General features: G+C 43.5%; 1 protein-coding gene and 1 long non-coding RNA gene across 3 annotated transcripts in view; one reads left to right on the forward strand and one right to left on the reverse strand.

Moving 5' to 3' along the window:
• Positions 1 to 24,212, reverse strand: part of LOC126548108 (lysosomal alpha-mannosidase-like) — a 518,622-nt gene that overhangs the window by 211,120 nt on the left and 283,290 nt on the right. The window lies entirely within an intron of this gene.
• LOC140219383 (uncharacterized) lies at positions 6,308 to 21,356 on the forward strand. 2 transcript variants are annotated; one of them, XR_011895611.1, is made up of 4 exons: positions 6,308 to 6,413; positions 8,126 to 8,231; positions 10,733 to 10,802; positions 18,165 to 21,356. It is a non-coding gene; the product is annotated as an uncharacterized lncRNA (long non-coding RNA). The 2 variants fall into 2 exon arrangements; XR_011895612.1 differs by lacking the exon at positions 6,308 to 6,413 and adding an exon at positions 6,425 to 7,282.

Below are 24,212 nucleotides of genomic sequence, written 5' to 3' on the forward strand. Positions count from 1 at the left end.
AACAATTTGTTCTTCCTCATGTTATGTGCATTTCATCCCGATCACATCACAGCGACAGTGTCGTTGTTGTTGTTACACACAATACTAGCCTGACAGTTACTGCAGGCAGTGGCTCAGTCTGACAGCCGCTGTGCGGGGCACAAATCGCGTCGTAACATTGTAGCCGTTCGTTCAATACTAAGAAGAAGAATAAAAAACACACAGGACACCATTTTTCTACTTGCTTAAGTTCGTAAGCCCAGATTTGGCAAACGGAGGCAAAGATTCCTTCGATCGGCAGATTGCTTTCGGTAGGCAACAGGGGCGTCTTGCGCAGTGGCTGAGTGGCTGTGGCGTTCTGCTACGGAGCACGAGGTGGCGGGTGCGGCTCCCGGCAGCAGCGGCCGCAATCCGATGGCAGCGGATTAGGAAAACGCTCGTGCACCGCGCGGTCATTGAGGAATTCATGGACAAACCGCTAGCCACGGGAAGTGATTCCTATGACTATTACTTGAAGGGCGTTACTGGGCTGTATGCCGCAGCCATAGGCTACGTAGATGTCCACAAATAACGACAACTTCAGAAAGACCACCTTCTTTATGGTGCTCAATGTGGCTCCCCAGATCCAAAGCACTATCAGTGGCCAGAGCCTGTGTCAGAAGTCAGTCATGCATATGACGGAAATTTTCTTTTCTGGTCTACAAACCTGCCCAGCCTGGCACAGGCTAGCGAATGGAAAGCTCGTTATAGGCAAGACGCCAATGACACTGGCCCCGAAATGAGCATACCAGCCTCTTGTACGAACCTGTACAGCGAATCTTTCATTCCCAGAGCAAGCCTGTAAACTAAGACCACCTTGCTGCGTTCACCACTTTTATCCCGCCTTCTTACAACTTGAAGATTACTTTGCACCGTGGTGTTTGTTCATATCCAATGAATATGTACGCATTCTTATCCTATCACTCATTTCCCTAATGACACCGGTGCCTTTCAGAGTACATGAAATAAATAAATAAATTAATTATTCGTGACAGCGAGCATCGTAATAGCGAAGGCAACCAGCTAATGATAAGCAGTTCTTGATCGAAATGGTTGGCGAATTCGGGGCAACAATTGTGCGGCAAGGAAACTAGGGACATTGCAACAAAAGACAGAAAAAGAAATTATTCAACTTTAATAGATCGTAAGGCTGCTGTACGGAGGAGAGATAAAAAAAAGCACAGGAAAGGCATGGAAGGCAACCAGACGTTTGCTACCCTATACACTGGTGGTTCAGAGGTAAATAGAGAACTTCGCGCACGACGAAAGACACACAGGAGGACTTAAAATATGTATAAACGGCCTGATTGACTGTCCCATTTATAGGAAAGAGGAGAAACTTGCGTGATACTAGTCAAGCTGAGATATAGTGAGGTTTTAGACAAGGGGAGAGACACATGATGCGTACCGCAGAGGATAACCTGCGGTATTTTTCAGGTAACAGAATTGACATCGAGGCAAGGAAAGCATGATCATAAGCAGTGGAAAAAAGCTTCTGTCATGGTGTTTCGTCGATCCCAAAAAACAGATGCAAGGTGTTCCAAATCTCTTGTGCCAAGCCGTAACGAAAGGTAGAGCGCGCTACGCAAGCGATGCAGTACTGTTCGCTGTTTCCTTGGGCAACTGAGGCTAATTTTCGCGGAAGGTCTAATTTGCTGATTAGCCATGATTAATTAGCTAACTTCCAAAGAGGCGGATAGCGCGTTTGAAAGCATCCCAACGATTTATTAAACAGCTTTATAATAGGGTCTGAAACCAAACGCAAACGCATTACGTACGTAAAGAAATAGCATTAGTTGTCATCACTGCGCATGCTCTGAACGTTATTGGTTTTCTGTGGTTTACGCGCGCTATGATAACGTACGTTATTTGGCGACTATAACGTTCTTAATGCTTACGCCCGCTAAGAAATAGCGTTGTTCGACATGGCGGCATCCATTGCTCCCACTTCACCGTGAATTCTCGTCATGGCTACGCTCTCACTGATCGCCAGTAACTATTCAAATGAGCTCTCGCTTCCTCTAAACTCACCTGAAACGTCAGTTATGAGTGCATATATAGGAAGTCCAATTTATGTTCGGTGATTCGGGGGTCCATATGCCTAAACGAGACTAGTCCGCATAGCAACAAGAGGATGGTTGCTTATAGTTTACCTAGGCTTGGATACCTTTGGCACAAGGCACCAGCCACTTCTAACGTCCTTCTTACGTTTGCGCTCCCACACGTTAAACTAAAAGTCTTGACGGGACACGCACTTAACGTCCCCCTAAGGTGCTTGGTGTTAACCTACATAAGGCGATTAATGCTATTCTAAAAGTGTATATTTCCACGGAGGCTCCAGTTTTTCCGAGCATCAAAGAATGGCGTGCCAGATCTAAGCAAGCACCACGCGACTAGACGCATGCGTGCAGACATGTCAGAGCCCACAAACATGGTCCGAACAAATTATCGGTGCTGCACGCAGATAAGACGTGCGAAAAGGCTACAAGCGACGGTGATAATAGAACTCAACGGTCTTCGCCTCCCGAACACCTGCTGATAACTTAGCGGCTGAAATGATGAGATTACGGGACATAAAGAGCGCAAAGCAACTCTTGAGGTTGTTTCAGCGTTTTTGCCATTGACAGACTGCGTAATGGGCGAGAAGATTGTGGCGGTGAATGGTAATGCATGCGAGAGGCAATTAGTGGCCGTCGCCGCCTCGAAGCGATCGTTTTCGCTGGCGGGCTGCAGTCTTAAATGCGGTCGGTCTACGTGCAGCACATATTGATCATCGGAGAGCTGTATGATTGCATACATTACGCCGCGCGTAAGCACTTATAGTCACGCAGTAGTTTACTTCAAAGCTTGCCCACTTTCGCTGGAATCCCGCAAAACTAAAAGCACAACTGCTACTTTTATGAAAGAAGATTGATTGTATATTTCACGATACGCTATACAGCTTCTCTGTTGTAGGCTATGCGTCTAGATGGGTACTTTAAAATATAGATAACTATATACGTTGTTAGTGAATCAATCAGGCTAATTGAACACATAGCACGAGTTATTCAAGCGATCAGTGAACATTAAATGAACACTAAAGGGACAATTAATTTAAGTTCTATGAGTAAGTTGCCCTTAGTGCGATACCAGAATGGCCACTCTTAGAAAGGCCCCTCTTAGCGTTTTAGAAGAGGCTTGGTAAACCAGACAAGGAGGAAAAACAAAACACGGGTATATAGCAACGCTGCCTCAAAGTTCCCGCATCGGCTCGCAGTGGATGCGTCATGGATGTTGACGGCGCCTGCTCTATCCCAGTTGAATTTTTGTCTCTTCTGTTACTGTGGAGAGACTGAGGTAACTTAGCCCCTCGGCTACTCCATTTGTCTGTTATGCAGCGGAAAATAACGGAATAGATGGTAATGCTAAAATAAGTAAACGAATTAAAGAAAGAGGCAGTGAAGCTAATGAATAAAACGGATGGGCGCTAGTCTAGAAAATGCGCGGCAGAATTCTAATAATCTTAGGCAGTTCCTTCTTATTCCACAGTTTTTGAGTTTTTGCATCATTATATAAATCGTGACTCAGAAGATCAAATGCTTTCGAAAAATTTACATATATCCCGTGTACTAACTGCTTTGCTTCAAATCCGTCAATTATAATGTCCTTTTGCTTCATCAATGCTGCTTCTGTGGTCATTTTCTGTCGGAAACCGAATTGACAATCAGATAAGACAATGTTTCATTAAGAACTTGTGAATTCCGGTATACATCCCTTGTTCTAGGCCTTTTGATATCACTGGAAAAGTCGAGATTGGTCGAAAGTTAGACAAGTTTGATGCGCCACCCCCTTTATGGATTGCAGTAACTTTCGCTACCTGAATTTCTTTTCGAAAAACTGCTGTGCAGAGAGCAAGGTGATAAATGTGCATAAAAACTGGGGCTAGCAAGCGGACAACATACTTAAGGTTTGATGTGAAATCCATCTTTATCTTCAGCTTCACTTGTTCTAAGATTCGAAAACACTGTAATTATCTAACTTTCCGTAGTGGGAAATATAAAAAGCAAATGTGAAGCGCCAGATGCGTGATGGACGTAATTTATGGGAGTGCTACAACAACACAGCCTTTGAGTAATAATAATAAAACATTATTAAATTCAACAGGCAGGTCTCCTCCGCTTAGTAAAAGCTCATCCTTCATAAGCGACGTAACAGTGTTTTTAGAACTGCAGTATAGAATTTTATTTAGATGGTCCCATTGGTTCTTCACACTTTTGTTAGGTGAATGTGAAAATGCTTTCTTAAAATACTGTATTTTGGCTACTCTGAGCTCACGGTTTAACTGGTAGCGAGTTTTTTTGGCATATCTGCAACTTTGAAAGTTCTCTGGATTTCAAAAACTGAGCTAACAGCTTGCGTGTTTGGTTTTTATTTTGCGCATTAATTCTCACGTGGTCCAAGGCTTTCTGGCTTGTTTTGTTTTCGAGTGCGTTCTAATGGAAAGCATTTGTCATATACAAATTTGATTTTTGTTATCAGTGCATTCTACGAATTTTCGGTGTCGTTCAAAGACAACACGTCACACCATTCAAGTGCAGTAGTAACTGTAGTTCGAAAATGGTCTAAAGTAATTGCATTGATTCCTTGATATTACAAAGGGTTACTGGTAGTAGTTTGATGGGGGCTGTACATAGAAAAAGAAAACCAAATACAGGAAGATGATCACTGATGTCAGATATTATTTTACCGGAAGTCGTTCTGTCGTCAGCATTAGTGATTATAATGTCTATGGTTGAGGAACTGGCACATGTGACACGCGTTGGCGCATTGATAAGATTAGAATAACCGAAAGCATGCAAAAATGATACAAACACTTTCTGTGGCGGTGATACAGCTTGTACATGAATGTTAATATGACCGTAAACAAACAAACGAAGCCGATTTCTTGACAGGTAATCTAAGAGACACTCTAGAAGGCTAAGGCATTTTTCTATTCCACCATCCGGTGGGCCGTACAGCACAGAAAAAAATATTGTGTGCATCTTCAACTGTTAACATTTCAATGTCTGCTCTGGACAACGTGTAAAGTTCTCATTTTCTTGTGGGTGCAATTCGCATAGCACGCACCTGCGTTTTGTTCGGAACTGTTATCCCAAAGACCTTGTATATTCGTGCGACTGCAACGGAGTGGCTGCAGTATCGGCTCTGGGTTGGAGTATTCATCAAGCCGTACAGCTATTTCATTGGAATGACTGACTCACCTATCTGCGCTCAGTGCAGATGGGAAGAGACTATCGTCTGCCACTTTTCCCCGTTTCGACGAACCACACTAGACACTCCAGTGTGTTTTGAGCAGACTAGACGGTCGGCCTTATATGGAAGAAAAGATCCTGGCAGCCTGTCCTCACAGCTCATCAGCCCAGAAAGCCCCACGCCGAGCGCTTCTGCAATACCTCAAGGCGACAGGTTTGAGTGCCCGACGGCAGAAACGCTGGGCATCACACAGTACGCGCATAATTTGAACTCTTGCCTTCTCTCTCTTCCACGCACCTCTCGCCCCTTCTTACGTATAGGGTGGCAAACTGAACAAAATTTAGTTAACCTCCCTGCTTTTTTAATTTTTCTTCCTTGCTTCTCTCTCTCTATCTCTTTCTTCCTCTCGTAGGAACTACGTTGAAGCAGGAGCAGCGGGGCTGGCGACTACTACATCTCTCGACTGCCCCATTTCTTCTATGCTGGAGGAACGCCTGTCAAGCTCTCGAAGTTAATTCGTTGTCGAATAGGTGCAAAAAAGTAAAATCGGTTCTCACGCTCGCACATACAAGATTGGATTGTAGGCCTCGTACTGTATGCCCGCACTCGCTTAATTTGCTTCTTTAGTCGCGATATAGCCACACTGTAAACACAAATAAGCCCATATGGGCGTTTTAACAGTTGATATGCCATTTTTCCCCCCTAGCTTAAAATGAGTACGCCCACGAGAAGAAGTAAAATAAGCTAGAACCATTATTATACCCCCGACCCCATTTGAAGGGGCATTGCGGTTGTAAAATGGGGGTTTTCAAGGAATAACGGTGGCGTAGGGGAAATTGAGACGAGCCAAACAGAGAAAAGAATAACTCAGCCATGACCAACAAGGCAGTCAGCCGCAGCGACAATTTCAGTAGGATTATTTCTGCAGTCAGATTCGAAATATCCCGCGCAATGTGTGTCGGCGCTGTTTTTCTGTTCGGAGTAGCCGCGCCTTGGTGCTGCAGAGGACGCCGAAGTCGGAACTACGCGCGGAGGAACACCAGCCTTCGGTGCGCGCGCGCGCGCGTTGAAGCAGCTTTCAGCGACGGCCATTCGACCAGCGACGGCACATTCTTCTACCGTGGTTGATGTTTCTCACTGCTTTGAACCCCCAAGACTCCACGGTAAGTGACTTTGAACGATTATTACATGTTCTATGAGTGTGCATGTGTTCTAAGTGAGGAGACGCGCTGATATGACTTGTTGAAGGTCTCGATACAACATGGCGCGACAGTTGACCGTCCAGAACCATTTTGCACGATCACTGTGTTTCTTCGAGCTTTGTCGTAATCGAGGCGACTTGAGTGCTCAGAGTCAAGCGAGTGTACTTAAAAATTAGGATTTTATATAATGAGGGACTTTGCCGCGTCTTTAATTGGGCGGATGTGAGCATTCGACATGATCCCCGAAGCGCAAGCCACTACCATAATAGTTACGTGCAGTGCGAGGTGAGCTAAGCTTCGCCGCCTAACCGCGGCCTGAAAATGTGGCGGCTCGTTAAGGGCTTACTGCGGTGCGCGTGTGTGAGTGTTTGTACAGCGATCATTTGAGCGAGAACCGGCGGCGCTTCTTTGTGCGCGGTATCTGCTAGCTGGCGCGTACGTGGCGCCAATCCCCTAGCTCGTGCGATTGTGTGCAGTAGGTCGCCCACTTAGCGCGCATTGTGCAGATTTGCCAGTACGCTCCTTTCTATCGTCGGTGTCTCTTCGCGCCCACGTCGTTGATTGTGCAGGCAGTGCGCGACTGCGGCACGTAGCATGTAGAGCCTGCGCCCGTCGACTTTGATCTACGGGCGTGAAATGTCGGCGGCGCGTTTGTGGTATTAAAAGCGTGTGGTGAGCTTCCTACGGCACTACGGGTCAACGCCGCATGAGCTGCCGGTCAGAGTATAAGAACCTCTTTATTGTTAGCGTACTGCTTGGCGGTAACAGGTGTCCTGCTTGGGTTCAGATTACTGGATACGCCGTCACTTGAACCTCGGCGGCCGGAGCAGGTGAGTACCAGTGGCGCCGGCACCTCGGCCGGCAGAAAACGGTGCCCGTGCCGTGACGAGATATATCAATTTACGCGATAGCATTGCCGGTGATAGGTCATACGGGCGCGTCGCTCCATGCCTGTGTTCTTTGCTGAGGCCGCCACTACGCCTGCGGTGCACTTACTACGTTATATCTATATAGTCGATGCTTGTGCAATGTTGTTATTCAACAGCTGGCGCTGTGCTCTGGATACCTGAACTTGTTTAATGTTTAATTACTTTGCTGCTGTGCCATTGCCTATTGGGTACAGATATTTAGTATTGAATTCTAAGTGCCAAATTAACACAAAGAAGTTGCGCTTTTCAACTCGGGATCATATCACACACCACAGCGTCATCCTATATTGCACGAGTATTAATAACAAAATTTCTGTTGCTGGTGAAAAAAAAAAAAAAAAGGGCAGACCGATCAACCTGTAACCTGTATCTGTGAGAAAAATGTGCTTCAAGTCCGCGATTGTCTATAAAAAAAGGTACTACCTTGGTATTCAATGTCAGTAACACTCATAAGTTATGCATCCTTTTGTGTGAAATAATTTGTCTTAGAAGCCATTCATTGTAAGGGATCAGTAAACATCTCATAGCTTAAGTAGCGCATATGTGCATGAGTTGGGCAAAGGTATTGGTTTGTAAAGAGCAAAGCCATTAAGATATAAAATATTGGCAAGCTTAGTTTAACAATAAGCTGACGAATATACAAAACCTAATGTAGCAGCAGATGTTCTCCAAGATAAGCTTGTGACCAGCTTTTTTGTGTTCTGTGTGATCACTGTAGTGTCAAATTTTTCATTTTTATTTCAGGACTGCGGCTGCGGTCGTTTCATTGCCAACTGTGAGGATGAAGCAGCTTCATGGCCGGAGATCGGGCGCCTCCCATCAGTTTCCCTTTTCAGCAATAGAGGCCTTGGTATGCTCTTACCTAGAATTTGCTTTTTTACCCTGTATGTTTTGAGCACAATGGCTAGTTTAGCGGCATTACTTAGAGTGATTGGTGTGACACCTGTTCCATAGGAGGTATGCAGGTTATCCCACGTAACTCTAGCAAACTTTTAAAAATATGAATATGCCATCTAGCTGCACAGAACCTATGTAATGTTGTTTCCTGTCTCTTGGAAATACTTGGATTTGCTGCATTTTGCCTAATTACCTAATTAGTCTTAATCAATTAATCAACTTCTCTAATTAGATAAAAAGTCTCAATTATAAAGTTGTAGAGCAACGTGAAAATTTCCCAGTACAGCTATCTGTGGCTCAATATGTGCTACATAATGTGTTTTTAGAGCATGAAAGAAGCCTGAAAATCTCGCAAAGTGCCTTGAGTATGTTTCTGTGTGACAGCGCCTGTGTTGTGTTCTTCCTTCAGTCCTCGTCTTTTGCGCTGTACTAACAGTCGACCTCGAGTGGCCATTCCCGTGGCAGTCTTGCATGTATTGAGTGCTTGCCCTGTATAGGCATGTGTGTTTCCAGTAAGCAAAAAATACTGAAGGAGCCCAACGTGATGTATTTCAGGACAAGTGTATGGTGTAAATTACTATGTGACAATAAAATAAACTGAAACAAGACTTCACAGTAGAGGTATGCAGGTGTGTGCATCAGCATAATGACGAAAACCTCATGCAAGTTTAGAAAAATATTCATTAAGTTAGTTTCTGTCATTCTTCTCTGTCACATTATTATTGCAAAAATGTGCTCTCTAGTATTGCACGATTAAAAACACAGTTCAAACACATCATTTGCTGGAACCTTGACATTCATAGCAACATAGAGAGGAATGGTTAAAAATTTGCTTTGCTTCTCTGACCTTCATTTTAGGTCTTTCTCATGTTTGCTAAGCTTCTTAAACTATCATAGACCCCTTCCAGGGTTTACAGGCAGCTTGAGCACATTGTGCCAGATTGTGGAGAAGCTGCAGAGGTCGCAGTGTGTATAATGGTGTGCGGTAAATGCAAGTTTATTGCAAGATGCATTATGCTCAGTACCAATTATATTAAGTTATAATTTTAGCGAAAATCTCTGTTTTCCAGATATATATCAATGTGTCTCCAAAGAACTGCACTTTATAAAAGAGTTGCTCATTCTCTGTCTACTGTTCGGTGTTGTTAAATGCATGTATGTTGGACAGCATAGTGCTTGGCCTTCAGCTGAAGGTAGTAGTGTAGGTAGTAGGTAGTAGTGTAGAAAGTGGTAGCAGTAGTAGCTTTATGCATGTGCATAAAGCTGCAGTAAGCCAAATGCGAAAAGATAAGGGCTAATACGATACAGCCATGTAGCAAAATTTACACAAGCAAACTGTTTGATGCAATCCCTAGGAAACTAAGCAAAAATATAAGAATGTGCTTATATGATAAACAGTACCTATGTTTCAGGCGCATGGCCTTCTACCGCCATATTCCATAACAGTTCATTATTTAACACTTTAAAACTACTTGCCCTGTTTATGTCTAACTGCTCTAAATTCGAAAATTTTCATTGATTGCACTATGAAGGTTTTGGCCGTGGCTTAAGTTACTGCCAGAATTAAATTTATAGTTGTGGCTGTCCTATGTGTGATAACAAAAAGCCATTTTGGAACCAGGTGACTGTTATGCAGTATGCTAAGTGTGCGTATTAGAACAGCCACTTATATTTTCATTGTAACCATGTATAAAGTATGTATGTACACATCTCGAAGCCATAGACTGTGTACTGTTAATTGGAGGTGTTATTGTGTGGAGTAGGTTTTTTTGTAAGCATTGTCTAGAATTTGCACTACATTAAGGTGTAGTGAAGCCAAGCGAAAAATATTGACAAAATGGCTAAAGTACATTCTTAAGAGTATTAAGCGCACTTAGATGACTTTACAGCATGTAGTAAAACAAGAATGGGAACTGAAGTGCTTAATTTTTGTTCATTATTACCATATGGCACCAACATGCAATGAAGACAAAAGAGGAAGAGAAGTGAAGTGCACTAAAGGGCAACTCGCTCCTGATGGGAGCTGCATTCACATCTACATGATGCATGCAATCTTTGAGTTATAGCAGCAGCTAACCACCTGTTCACATTGTTGCACATTTGTATTGTTTATGTACTAAGTCTGGCCCTGGAAGTGTTAAGCAGTGCCACTTGTGGCATTGGTGCTGCATGCAAGACATCCTTCTAACCACAGGTGTTATGTATTATGTAAACCTAAGTTCTTTTAAATTCATGTAACCCACAAAAGTTCCATTTGAAAGGATGTGCCATATTTGCCACCATTGCCATGAGTAGCATTGGCTGACAGTCACAGGGCGAGACGTTAACCTTGCTCAGCTATTATGCAAAACTATTTTACATACAAATGTGGTAATTAGTATACATGCTGAAAGCCTCACAGAATAAAATTTTTTATTCGCGTCTTACAACGATTGTTATTTTGCTTTAACTCAGGAGGCCTTTCTACCTGCGTTGCATCCTGTGGCTGGACCACTCCCACGATCTCGGCAGAATCGTTACACAGGTGTGTTCTTTTGTGATTCTGAGTACTGATATTTTCTAGTTTACGTTCAATGTAAATGCACAGATCAAATGAAAAACAGGTTAAAAGATGAGCTCACAGGCACTGTATCCAAATGTTTGTTAGGAAGGAAAATCTTTTTTACAAGTTGTCATTATAGCAACACAAGAGAGTGTGCACATCACACCACCAGTACCTAGCAAGCAACAGCATTATACCGTAGAAGAAGCCAAAACATCAGGCGAAAACCTGTACTAAACTAGGGACTGTATTAAGACCTTTTCGAGGCTTAAACTATTTCTTGGGTTACTCTGTCTAATTGCTTGAACTGAACTGACGTGTCCTGCAAAACAATTTGCATTCGCATTTGATACAATCTGCAGCAAAATATGAACAAAGGGCTGCAATACTCTAAGGGCCTACTATTGAAGTTGCAACCAGTCTTCCCAGTGTACTGCAGCCTCAGGAACATGAAATGTGGTACACTGTACCACATGCACACACAACAAATTTTAATCCATGGGCATCTGTACACTGTGCTTGTGCAGGACTGCGCAACTGGCTGTTTATTCGTGACTGAAACAGCTACGTACATCAAGACTGTATTGGGAAGCCACCATCTTTTTCAGTCAGTGTAACAGTCCATAAACATATGGGTTTCCATGAGCATTTTGTCTGCCACACTTTTCTTTGTCGTTTTTTTTGCACTCCAGCTTTGATGGCTGCAAGACACTTCAGGCTGGCTGAAGAGACAGTGGTAGCCTAGTAGGTGGCCTCACAAAGTTGTTATTTTGATTTTTAAGAGCCGACTTGCTTTGGACAATGCTGAATAACACATCAAAAGGCACGGGATTATTGACAAGGTTAGAATGACTTTGAAAGAAGTTTAAGGCTTCTTTTAAACTCTGATCTGTCTGCTGAGACCAAATCATGTCAGCTTTTAATGAAGCAATGTTCAGGTTGGAAAGCTGCAAGGCTGTGTGGGTACTCAAACACCATCATTGCTTCATATAGCTGAAGTTGCTGTGACATCAAGGCAGAAGGAAATGACATGGCAAAGGAAAGGTTGGTCGACAAAGGACTCATTGGCAATTATGTAGGTTCAAGGGCTATTGCACTGAGTAAGAAAATGTGTTCCTGATACAGCGTGAACAGTGTTAATGCTGAAGAACAAACTGGCACCATCTCCCCAGTCCTACACAAGCACGTGCATAGAAAGGGATGCCTGTTGGCCTTGAGGGCCACCACTGGAGGGATCACCTGCTATCGCTATGACATAGAATGTGACATCAGATGACTATAGTTCACACCTTTGCTGTAGCTCGCTGGCTGGGCAATTGAAGCCTTGATTGTAAGGATGAAAAGTTTCAATCACAAGGTGGCAATTTAGTTGCCAACTCTTACAGCATGGTTCACACTCAGTGCTGCAGTGCTGGACGTATTTGACCAAGCCTGGTGCGAGTTCTCATGAGTACCCATGTTCAAGCTGCCGCTAGATACTTAGTTGATGAAGTCACTGAAAATGAAATTTGGTCATCGAAATAGTCATGAAAACGATGCACACAAGGCTTGTAGCGTGCTTACTTGGTATGACCTCAGTCAAGACACCCTGTGTAGAGATGCTGGCAAAAGTGCAGCAGAAGTGTGGATTGAGGAGACAAAAATATAAGCTGTTCAAGTTCCACATATAACAAACTGATAATAAATTGCCGTTCAGCAAGAACTCCGGCAAAAGGGGCAAGCTGCACTCCCCACAACGAATGCTATAAAAACAGTACTGTTATTGCAGCAAAATTGCCTATAGCTCTTTTGATAGCTTGATAGCTGGTAGCTACTTCATGGTAGCACTTGATAGCTGGTATCACACAATGTTTTCTATGCCACGGAAATATTCCAGCACGTGGGGGCCACAATTCTTCTAGAGGCCAATACAGACACAGGTTGCCAGCAAGCATGGACTAAAGATTTTTCCGTTTGCATTGATGTAGTCTACCACATTTTGTTTTCTTGGGTGCACAGTCACACTGGGGTAACAATTTTCTGCCTGAATATTCATCGCAGGGAGCACTGCAGCCAGCTAAAGCGAGTTTTTTGTTCACACCTTGCCACAGATGCGGCAAGATGTAGACTTGACCCATTTTTCTAGGCACATTTGTTGGGTTCAAGAAAGAACACAGAGTAGCTTAAGAACTTTATTCCTTCTAGATTTAAGGCGTGGGGCCAGGTATTAACCATTGTTTTAAGAATTTTCCCAAACCGGGAAAGATACTTTCTTGAAAGTCTTCTCATATCAGCTTGATACAGTCCCTGGCTTAGTATGGGTGCATGTGCTGTGGCTTTGTTTTAGTCTGTTTAAAAGGTCGTTTTCCTTTTGAGTGTTCCAGTCGCAAAGAAATCATAAATATATTTTGATTTCAGGAACCCTTGTGACATTACATAATTCCTTTACATGTTGCAACCAAGCTTATTTTTTAAACACATGCCTTTCTTTCAGCATGAAAAAAACATCTTAGATGAAACAAGGCAAAAATGGCTGCTTATGCATTTGTACGATATTCCAACTGAGAGGGGTGAAAAGTAATAAAATGTTCTACTTTCATAATTTTTCTACCATGTGTACAACATTTCTTAATAGGCATGAAGCAAATTCACTTTTATCACTAGCCTATTACAGAAACAAAAAATGACAAACTGAGCTTTTAAGGGGGCCCTCAGAAGGGCCCAGTCCGTGCGTCTTCTTTTCTAGCGCCATGGCTGTGAGCGCAGCTGAGCACATCTGCAGCCTGCACACCCTGTTCTAGAGGTGATCTGCTGCCTGTGGAAAGACTAGACGTGCTGATATGGCGTGGTATTATGTGCACAGTCTTCCCCCGTGTTTAGTACACGGGGTTGCATAATCTGTAGTTTCAGAGATGCATTGAAGTTTGATACAGACAAAGCATTCACCTCCACTGCCAGCACTTTTCATGATAGTGTCGTTCCACTGTGTGTGGCAGTATCAAAGAGGACAGGGTGGATGCGAAAGCAAGGCTGGGTTTGCTTCATGCTACCTATGTGAAGGTATCGTTAACACACCGTGAAACCGTATCTTTGGTCGCTGACTCTCAAATTCAAAATTTTTTTCTCATTCAGATTTGTGTTTTCTGACTGCGGCCCTTTCCGTGGGAAAACAATCCATTTGCAAATGTACTTATTTGACTAAACGGTCGAATCTGAGTACAACAAACCAAATTGCTGATTTTAGTGCATTCGTTATGTTGGGGTTCCTTTGTATATGACTCCAGAAAAAGCCGACCATTGTCTGCTCACACTCTGCCGCGCCCGCCCATATAGGAATAAACTTAATTTTGGTTGGCCACGATGCTTATTGGTGTAGTAGCTGTCGTGTGTCCACCCATACACATTTTGTTGGCTTCCCGAAAACCTCAAAGAACAGCGGTATTTTGCTTATGTGCATTCACTAATCAAATAAGTACATGTTTGCTAGAATCCCCATAATATTGAGTCAGCTGGTCTGCTTGAAAATGTTCAAAATATGGCAGTTAGATTCGTAATAGGAAGTCATACTAAAAGGCTTTGTATTACTGAGAGTAAGGGTAAGCTGCAATGGCAGGATTTAAAAGACTGGGAAATCTCTTCAGTTAAGATTATTTCAAGCATATACTGTTCCAAACATGTAGAGATAGAGAAATTCATATCAGGCTATCATCATACCTCACAAGAAAGAGATTACACTAAAAAGGTTTATTAATTTCCTTTACTTATAGGTGATGCCTCACATTGTTTTTTCCTTGGACCAAAGGGACTGCAAGGTTTTTCGGCCTGCAATTGTTTGCATAGTTTTCAAAGATAATTCCCTCCCTGCTTTGTGTGCTTGATTTGAATGTAAGTTACATTACACAGAATGTATACCCCCCCTGCAATGCCAGTACAGGCGAAGCAGGTACTAAATGAATAACCACGAAAGGATTTTGGAGCGAGTAAAAATGGCATGTGCAATAGATATGCGTAGATGTCCCGTTGGTGTTGCTGTCAAACAAGAAATTGGGATATCGAGGAACTGAGCAAAGTAACTACATGTGTGCTTGCCAAACTATAGCTGTCATTTACACCTTGATTGTGACTTAGCTACCAAAAGAAGTTTTTTTGTCTTGTTCTTTTTCTGTTAAAATGTACTTTTTTCTTTGTCTACTTTCGTTTGGGTTTTTGTAGCTATATCGTGCACATGTGACCAATAATGCCGTGTGGAAGTTAGTGGTTGTTGGTATTTCTCACTGCCTGTCGTTTGTTCAATGTGTGTACTAAAGTCAATAGAGCACCAACCAGTATAAACTAGTGTGTTGAATTTGTTTTCTTGTTTTAGTACAAATGATCTGACTGGTTATGTGCCCAAATAAACAATTAGATTATGAAAACAAAGTTCATCAGAACATGTCATGCATTTTACTTATAATTACCCTATTTCAACTGCAGAACCCACATATTAAGGCATGTAGATTTAAGTGGAACAAGTCTTTTTGCAATCCTTAGTTCTGAATAGGTGAGAGCAGTGCTAAGGGCACAAAGTGAGTCCACATAGATAAATGGCATGGTGCACTGTGCACTGACTAATAATTGATGTGTTTTTGCAACATACAAGCAAATAAATATCCAGTAATGCCTTGTCAGAGGCACGAAAGCACATAAAGAGGCACGGGGTGGTCAAATACAAATGTGCTGTGGTATCAGGTTTGTTAATAAGCATACCACTTTTCTGTAACTTCAGAGAACATGTGCTGCGCTGACACATTAATCTTTTTTTTTTCTTGTTGTTATATTGTGGGATTTGATTAGTTTCTGGGTTAATGGTTGCTGCTTTCGCTAACATGTTGCACTTATGAAATTTGGGCTGTCATCGGCACTGTTTACAGTGTATGTACTCTTATGGTCACATTATAGTGGTGCTTAATCGTGAAGGCTCTCATTCAAATATAAGCTTGTCTGGTCTACATATGCTTTCCTTCATGCCAAAGGAATAAGATATACTATGTTTATGTCAGAAGGAAAGAAATTGAGACTGGTGTCTATTATTGCACATAAATCTATGCTTAGTTGCGTTAACATTTTTGCATAATTTCAACAACTTATTTAGTGCATTTCTGTAACATTCACACTCTTTCCTATCCACTTAGGTGTAAGGAATAAAGGCAAAAAAGTAAAGCATTGCAGTGGATTTAACTTAATGCTCTTGATTCTTGTTACCTTCTTGATAGCTTTTCTATTTGGAAGAGCATATTTACAAAAGCATGTTTTGACCAAATAGGCTGCTGTTTGGGAGGCTTTGCAAGCACCACTATAACGTGACAAAAGCAGTGTGTGGCCATTTGGTTATATAAATTCTGGTGTAATGACACCACAAAAAGTAAACAAAGATATGTACGCACATGACACAAGCACCGGATCTCACTTCAAGCTTTAAAATAAGGAAACAGGCAATATTAATAACAGGTGGAGACATGATGTGATGATATCTGTTAAAAGAAATTCTTTATGCAGTGCAACTAATGGATCACTGATACATTCGTCATACTTTTTAAATGTTGCAAGCCACGATTACCTTGCATGTTGTCAGGTCGTAATACCTGGCTACAACGCAAGTTTTGTGGAACACAGGACCGCAGTCACATTCTTTGCAGTATTTAACATTGTGTGATGGAGGATTGTTTCACACAGATGACTCATACTCCCTCAATTTCCCTGATTTCGCATTAATAGAGCATCCCATCTGTCCAATGTAGGCACGGCCTTATGATGGCAGCAGACTACACAACGCTTGCGGCCTAGTTCACTAGATGCATATTGTGCTTCAACCACAACCAACCTTTTCCTTTTTTTGGCTTCTGCCTTCTATTACAGCACAAAACTCTCCTAACAAGGGCCTAAGAAAACAATGATTTGCGCAACTAAATTAGGCATGAATATGGAATATAATGAATGAGATGAAGTAAAAAAGTGGTTGCAGTTGTTTCGTATGCATTTGTAATTTTCATGGGTAATTGTGTAGCTGGTCTCTACAGGCAAAAATTTTTTTTCTGTATGAAACATGTGATGTGAGATTTGCTCTGATGAGAAAAAAAGACAAGCCAGGAAAACAAATTAATTTGTTGCGTGCAGCACAATTTGCAGGCGGTGCACTGTGCAACGGAGGTTATGTACAGTCAGCCATTCCCATCCAGTCATGCTTGCATTGCATACACACATTGTATTAATTTGAGATTGCGGCTAATGAAGTTTGTGTGGAATAACTCTCATTCGCACATAGTGATGCACTGCAAAATAGATTGGTTCGTTCCTGTGTTCATCAAAACTTGTAGCCAATAATTATGAGCAGATGTACATAAGATAATTAAGCTTTGGCAGATTAGCACGAAAAGGACAAATGCATCAGTCATTCTCAGCTACATTGCACAAAGAATTTGTTTTTGAATTAATGACATCACTTCCTGTCACTATGTGATGTATATGATGTCTGTTTTCTTATTAAAGCGAGAGTTGAGGTTAGGCACTTGTGTCCTGCATGTCTTTGTCTTCGTTTGCTTCTGTGGTGCCATTACACCAGAATAAGTCCATGACAGGAGCTGCCAGTCTATGCAGTTATACTACATTGGGCTCAGCACGCCTGGCGGCCTGAATGTGACGAGTGCGAAGTAGCAGTAAGAACTTCAGAAGGGTAGAATTTTGTGTCGGTGGTGCATATTACAGTATGGTGAAGCGCTATAGATGGAACAGTGTGAGGCGAGACAGATGGGAAAGTGCTACAGACAACTGTGAATGTTTACTGGAAAGTTTCGCTGCAGCGGGACAATGCATGCGTTATCCTGGTGCGGCAAAATTTGCCAATGTTCATAGTTGTCAGTAGTACTTACCCATCTACATTACACTTCACCGTACACTAGTAGCAGTAACAACATAAACCAACTGACCCGAGCAATAATGAAAGCCCACAGAATTGCCAAATTGTAGGAGAAATGTTTCAGTGTAACACATGTTTTGTTAACTGACAAGCAAATGGCAAACATGTCTGCGAACCGATGATCAGATGCATTTTTCATGCACATACATTATTTTGTACAACTGCTTCCTGCTTTGGTTTTTTATGGCTTTTAGGAAGCATTCCAAAGTACTTAACTGTTTGTCTGTTCTAAAGTTGAATCTGTTCTCAGCCAGCACTATGTGGCATTACTGCATAAGCCCTTACTTCGTCAGTGTCCTTCGCACTGTTCCCAACTAAATATGAATAACCAAATAACCATGTTTTTAAATTTTCAGATTATGAAGAAAATACTCTTAATATGTATTTCATTAGAAAAATTTTCTCAATTTTAGGAAGAAGTCTGGCTGGCCCCAAGCCTGGTGCAAAATGAAGAAATGGCACTCCACATCAATTCATGTTTACTTGTCGTCATAACCAGTCTGTTAGCTTAATTTTTGGTTCTTCCTATTGAATTCTCAAGAAAGGTACGAACTCTGTCATTCAATCTGCAAACAAATTTTTGTACTTGGGGATGCAGCCATGCACAAAGCCTTTGAGCTCATTAATATCTTTATTTTTTAAAGAAAGTGCAGCTGCTGCGTGGAGCAATAGGTTGAATAAGACGAGGGTAAATGAAAAGATGGCGAAATTAGTCATCAACAGTTGTCCAACAAAGGAAGTCTCAAGCTGGAGGCAACATCTTTGCAAGAGAACCAAATGGCTCCAGCCTGAGACATTCGTTCAACCTGGCAAGTCTCCTTCTCTAAATATTTCCTCTAGCCCGAGACCTATATCCATTCCACCACCCTTGACCAACAATACACCTATACATTTGGCAACCCATGGAAAGGTAGCAAATTCACATTCAAGGAAAGGGAATGTAGTGTGCACCCTGGAAGGTAGCATGAACAGTATTTTATTTACTTAATGAAATGCAGATTTGCTATCCAATTACTTTATTTTGATCCCCGTTTTATAATTGGACAGCATGGTTCCTCAGAGAGAATAATAATTCGAAGCTCACACAATTTTGCTCCTTTATGTCCGTTAAATCTGTCCTGGTTGCTACACTATCAGCCCTGTCTGCAATTGCGTAGCAGTGTTTTGAGCATGCATCCAAATTCAAAAGAATAGTTAGGCTTCTACCTCAGAATGTTTGCTACTGTGTTGCAGCTCGAATTCTATGTCTAGGTGGTCACTGTGATGCCATGTGCTTTTTAAATAAGACCAATATGCTACTTGAAGGGCAATTAAATGCAATCTCAAATGACCTCAGCTCGGGGAATGACACAATTGGAGGTCAATGTGATAAGGAGGATTTGATTTCTGAAAACAAGGCACTTAAACGGGAGAAAGCATGACTAATTTCGTATAAAGATGCTGCTTTTGGATATGATCAGGGAAGGTACTTGTTCGTGGCTGCATTTGCAACATGTTACATTGCTGGCTTTATATATTGCACTGGGTACAGTGAAATGTTGCTGCTTGCACAATATTCAACTAAACATGGTAGCCATGCTAATGTGTCCATGCAGAACACAACTCATCCACTATTATGGACTACAGTGGAATCTCGATAAACGAAAATCGCTTCGAAACTGCCGCCTAAATAGGACACCATCCTGATAATTGGTTGGCTCTCTGCAATGTCTCTCAGTAAATATAATGCCTGGTAAATGGAACCAATTTCCCTGGCACCTTGAGGCTCCATTTAAAGAGCACCCACTGTAAAAATATAGGGGGGATCGTGTTTGGAACTTTCGTAAATGTAGTCTTAAACAAAACCGAATTTCAGTGAGAGCGAAATGCAAAAGCACCTGTGTACTTAGACAGGTGCATGTTAAAGAACCCCAGGTTGTCCAAATTAATTCGGGTTACTCGCTATGGCATGTGTCATAATCAGAAGGTGGGTTCTGGTTCGTAAAATACAATAATCTTTAATAGCTTGCTCAGAAATTCAGCACTAAATTATGTAGCTTGTTTGTGTGATGAGTCCCAATTTCTTAATTTAGTACTTTGACATTTATCATATTTGTGTGCTAGTCCATGCAATATACCACTGATCGGCCTCATTATACCAGCCACTGTTAATTAGGAATGGCTTAGTCAAGCAACTTAAACTTACAGCACAAACACCTAAGACGAACCACAAAAGGAAGGTACAACACACACTGGTGCTAACTTCTTTATTTCTTCGTCGTCGATGCAATATAAACCCTAGGCCACACTACCGCGCAGGCACTCAGATTACATTACAGAGATCTGCCAAATTATCACATACGCAAGCGTAGGAAGTCAAATTCAGATGGATGCAGGGACAAAGATATCTTACTAATGCAATTATCGCCCTGCCTTTCTTGTGGTAAGCCTCTAAGGCAAGCCGCACATGCTCATTCTTGCTTTTGCCAAGAATCGACGTCCCATCAAGTTGTGCCTCACAATTGTTGCAAGAGTTTATATGCGCACCAAGGTGCGCTCCTCTATCTACATTTTTGTTTACTTGTTGCGCATGTTCCCTGAGTCGCTCATTGATGCAATGCCATATCTAGCCAAGCTATGTCTTAGGACATGAGAGTGAATTGTATAAACCACGCCGACCGCGCACAACACGTATGAAGCATCATGCCGAATTTGGCGTCCTCCTCTGCCCTCTCCGCAGGTGCGGGAGCATAGCTTTAAAAGCTTGTTCGGTGCAGAAAACGCCAAAGGAACACTATGCCTGCAAGCAATTTTCTTGAGTTGATAGATGACCTTATGTGTTTAAGGGACCGCGCAGGGAACATGCACAAAAAGTAAACAAAAATGTAGATAGAAGAGTGCACATTGTTGCGCATATAAACTTTTGCAAAAATTGTGAGGCACGACTTGATGGGACGTCGATTCTTGGCAAAAGCATGAATGAGCTTGCGCGGCTTGCCTTAGAGGCCTACGACATAAAAAGGCAAAATGATAATTGCATCAGTGACATAGCTTTGTCCCTGCACCCATCTGAATTTGAGTTCCTACGTTTGCATATGTGATAATTTGGGAGATCTCTGTAATGTAATGTGTGCGCCTGTGCAGTTGTGTGGCCTAGGGCATATATATGCATCGACGACGAAGAAATAAAGAAGTTGTCAGTTAGTGCCAGCGTGTGTCGTGTCTGCCTTTTGCGGTTCGTCTTAGGTGTTTGCGCTGTAAGTTTTAAGTTCAGAATTATGTGCCAACTAGGCCAAATGAAGTTTTACTCTTAGTCAAGCGAGCTCAATATATAGTCTGTGCAAAAGTGTGGAGCGTCAGTACAAAGTAACAGTTCAAACACATGGCTCTGTAGTTACAGTTCAGTAGGAAACGAGATAAGATTTCTTAGCATTTCTTTCATTTACTAATTTCATTGTATTAGGACATGTAGAATACTAGCAACTGGCATGCTTACAATGTACAGTGCTCTTTTTTAAAATCCAGACAATTGTTTTAGTGGGGCAGAAATGTGCTTTCTTTTGGGCCCGGAAGTGAACATATTATATTTCTTACATTTGGTGTAAAATAAATTTTCTTCACTGTCAGTGTGTGTCTCGTGCATTTTTCCTTTCAGCAAGTAGCAACTGCTCTCGAAGGCGTTTGCTGGCCTCGGAGGCACTGCCGATAAGCGAGGACGACTGTGTAAAAGCTTTGCAAAGAGGGGCTCTGTGATCAGCGAAAGGGAAAAAAAATGAAGACGTGCGGTGATGGGTTCATTCGCCATTGGACCACGTGTGCGCGTGACTTGGTCGATTCAGCGGTGGCCCTGTGCCGTCGATTGGACCACGTGTGGCGAGCCCGCGGCGAAATGCTTCGTGGCGGTACGCCGCGCCTATGCAGCAGCAGACGGAACACCGCAGGCCAAGGTGTCGGACGCCGGCGTTCGCTCCGAGCAGGTGCGACGCCTGCTCGGGTGGCAGCTCACGGACGGCCGAGTTCCCTTGAGCCTTGATCGCCGGCGTTCGACATTTCGGCCTGCGGTGTTCCGTCTGGTACTGCGTAAGCGCGTGACCCGCGCCACCATGCATTTCGCTACAAGCTTGCCGCACCTAAACTAAAATGCCTTTAATTCCTTCACAATACTCCCATTGTACCTCCCAGTCAAATAGGGGGGGGGGGGGTGAAGTGGGCGTATACGGTACCCCCGTTGTGTGCCCAATTAATGCCCACGTCAATGGGAGTTTTATCGTACGCCCTTTCAATGGGAGCAAAAAGATGTACAAAAGGGAATGCGCTAGAGGACAAGCAAAAAACGCCCATCTGGGTGTTTTTTTGTTTACAGTGCAGGCGCTCCGGGTTATTTGTGCGTAGAATTGAAAACTTCTTAACATAATGGGCCCTTGGCGTTTACATCGACTCTACAACCCAAGTTTATCACCGACGTTGTTTTATTTTTATTTCTTTTTAAAAAGCTGAAGTTTAATAAGCTTGCGAGAGGGGTTTTAACAATCTGGCACTCACAGTTCAGTAATGTCGATTATTGGGCAAGTTGGAGGGGGACATCGTATCATCTTGAAAAGGAAGGGGCAGCGCACAAAATCCAACCCAATAAGAGAGAGAATATACGACACAAGCGCTACGCGTATGTCGTCCAGTCTCTTCTTAGTGGTTTGTTTTTGTGCGCTGCCACCTCCTTTTCAAGTTGACGCTCACAGTTCATCTGTTAAGTTAAAATTCAAAGACTTTCTTGCGTATTGCCGCTACGCGTGTCTATGTGTGGCGCTAGTAAAGCAGAATGAACAAAGTTCAATTGCCACGAAACCCTACTTTATTTTATTTTTTCCACATAATTATTTTCTTCCGCAAATGAGCAACTTCAGTTGGCTACCGGCGGCAGAAAAATAGGTATGCGGCCAAATTTCCGACGTTTAATTTTGTACTCCCCCTTTCCCTCTTTCTGAAACGTAAAGGCGCGGTTGGTGCACGCACTGCGCGCGAAGTGCAACACGCCGACAGAGTGTGTGCTCCTGTTACCGTTCGCCGGAAATTAAAAACGTCACCGGGCCGTCGCGTCAGAAAAGCAATAAAAGAAGGCAGAGGCACTCCCACCTCCAGAGTAAATCCGCCGTGACGCGCGAGACCTAGGAGGCCACTGCAGCAACAACAGCAGTGAGGCGCGATTCTGCTGCTGCTGCAACTACATACAGCCGAAATTCAAGACGTGCTTCTGGCAATCACCTTCTCCTTTATTACTTTGTCGCGGAAAGCAGCAGCAACAGCGGCGGCGGGCCACGTGGAAAAGACCAAGCTGCAAGTTGTCCCCCTTTGCCAGCGGGGAAATCAAGCGCCGCTCTGTCCGCCTCGCCGCAAACCGGTGCACTAACTGGACAGGCCTGTTTATCTCGTGTTTTTCCTTTCCTTTTCTTTTTCCCGCAGGTTTTAGTTTCTCGTGGCCACCGATAAGTGCGACAAGATGAATGGAAGGAAGAGAAAACAGACGGAAGGTGGGGCAGGGCCCATGTATATATGGCGAACACGAGAGACGCAACGTTGCAATCGCTGCAGCCACCGAAAACCACAAAAAGTTGAAAACTGAAAAGAAGCACCCGAAGCGCGAATGCGAGAAACGGCGCATGTGGATGACATGTCGTTGGTACGCGTAGCTGTTGATGCCGTATTTTGCCTCTGCTCGCATATACACCTTGGCGGAAAAACACAGCGGCAGTAGAGCGGCCACACCAACCGGCGGCGAGCCGCCGCGACACTCACGTGATAGCATGAAAATCTCGCTTCCGCTCCCTTTCACTACGTTCTACCTTCACTCTGCGTGTAGGTGCAAGATATCGCGTGCTTTTAGAGCGCAGCTCTTTGGCGTCCGTTCCTGGGTTTCGCGTCGTCGTCGGCGTTGTCGTCGGCCTCGTAACCAGCTCCGCCCCCCTTTCATCCCCCCAGCGCTAGCAGCGACCGACTGATACCGCTGGATGCCGCTGACGCCGCTAGAGAGTCAAGATAACGTGACTGCATAGAACACCGTCGCCGCCATGCAGAAAGAGGAGGAAAGGGTCCCCCCCTGTTCTTGTGTGGCGGATAGGGTGCTCTTCAGTTGCCGACGCGCCGGTTATTTCACGTAGGCCCCGGCACGTCGACGAATACGTGACCACCTTCTCACGGCTAGACCTGGTTCTTAGCGCTGCGGAAGCGAGGGTATCTTATTGTTTGTGTCGGCATCGGCGGCGTTGTCCCTGAAACCAACTCCGCAGCTGGGGTTGACTCACTATCGGCGTCAGCGGCATCAGTCAGTCGCTGCTATCTCTTCCCTCCTCCCTTTATCGTGTTGTCCGCTTGCTGCGCGCGCTTCTGCCCCCATCGTTTGCCGCTGGGTGTACACGCCGCCCCCCTCCCCCCTCTTCCTGCGAGTCTCCGGTTGTCAAAGCGCCGGCTCGAACTTAATTCCTTTCTTC

Source organism: Dermacentor andersoni, chromosome 1 (genome assembly GCF_023375885.2).
Source record: "Dermacentor andersoni chromosome 1, qqDerAnde1_hic_scaffold, whole genome shotgun sequence".
Classification (NCBI taxonomy): Eukaryota; Metazoa; Arthropoda; class Arachnida; order Ixodida; family Ixodidae; genus Dermacentor; species Dermacentor andersoni.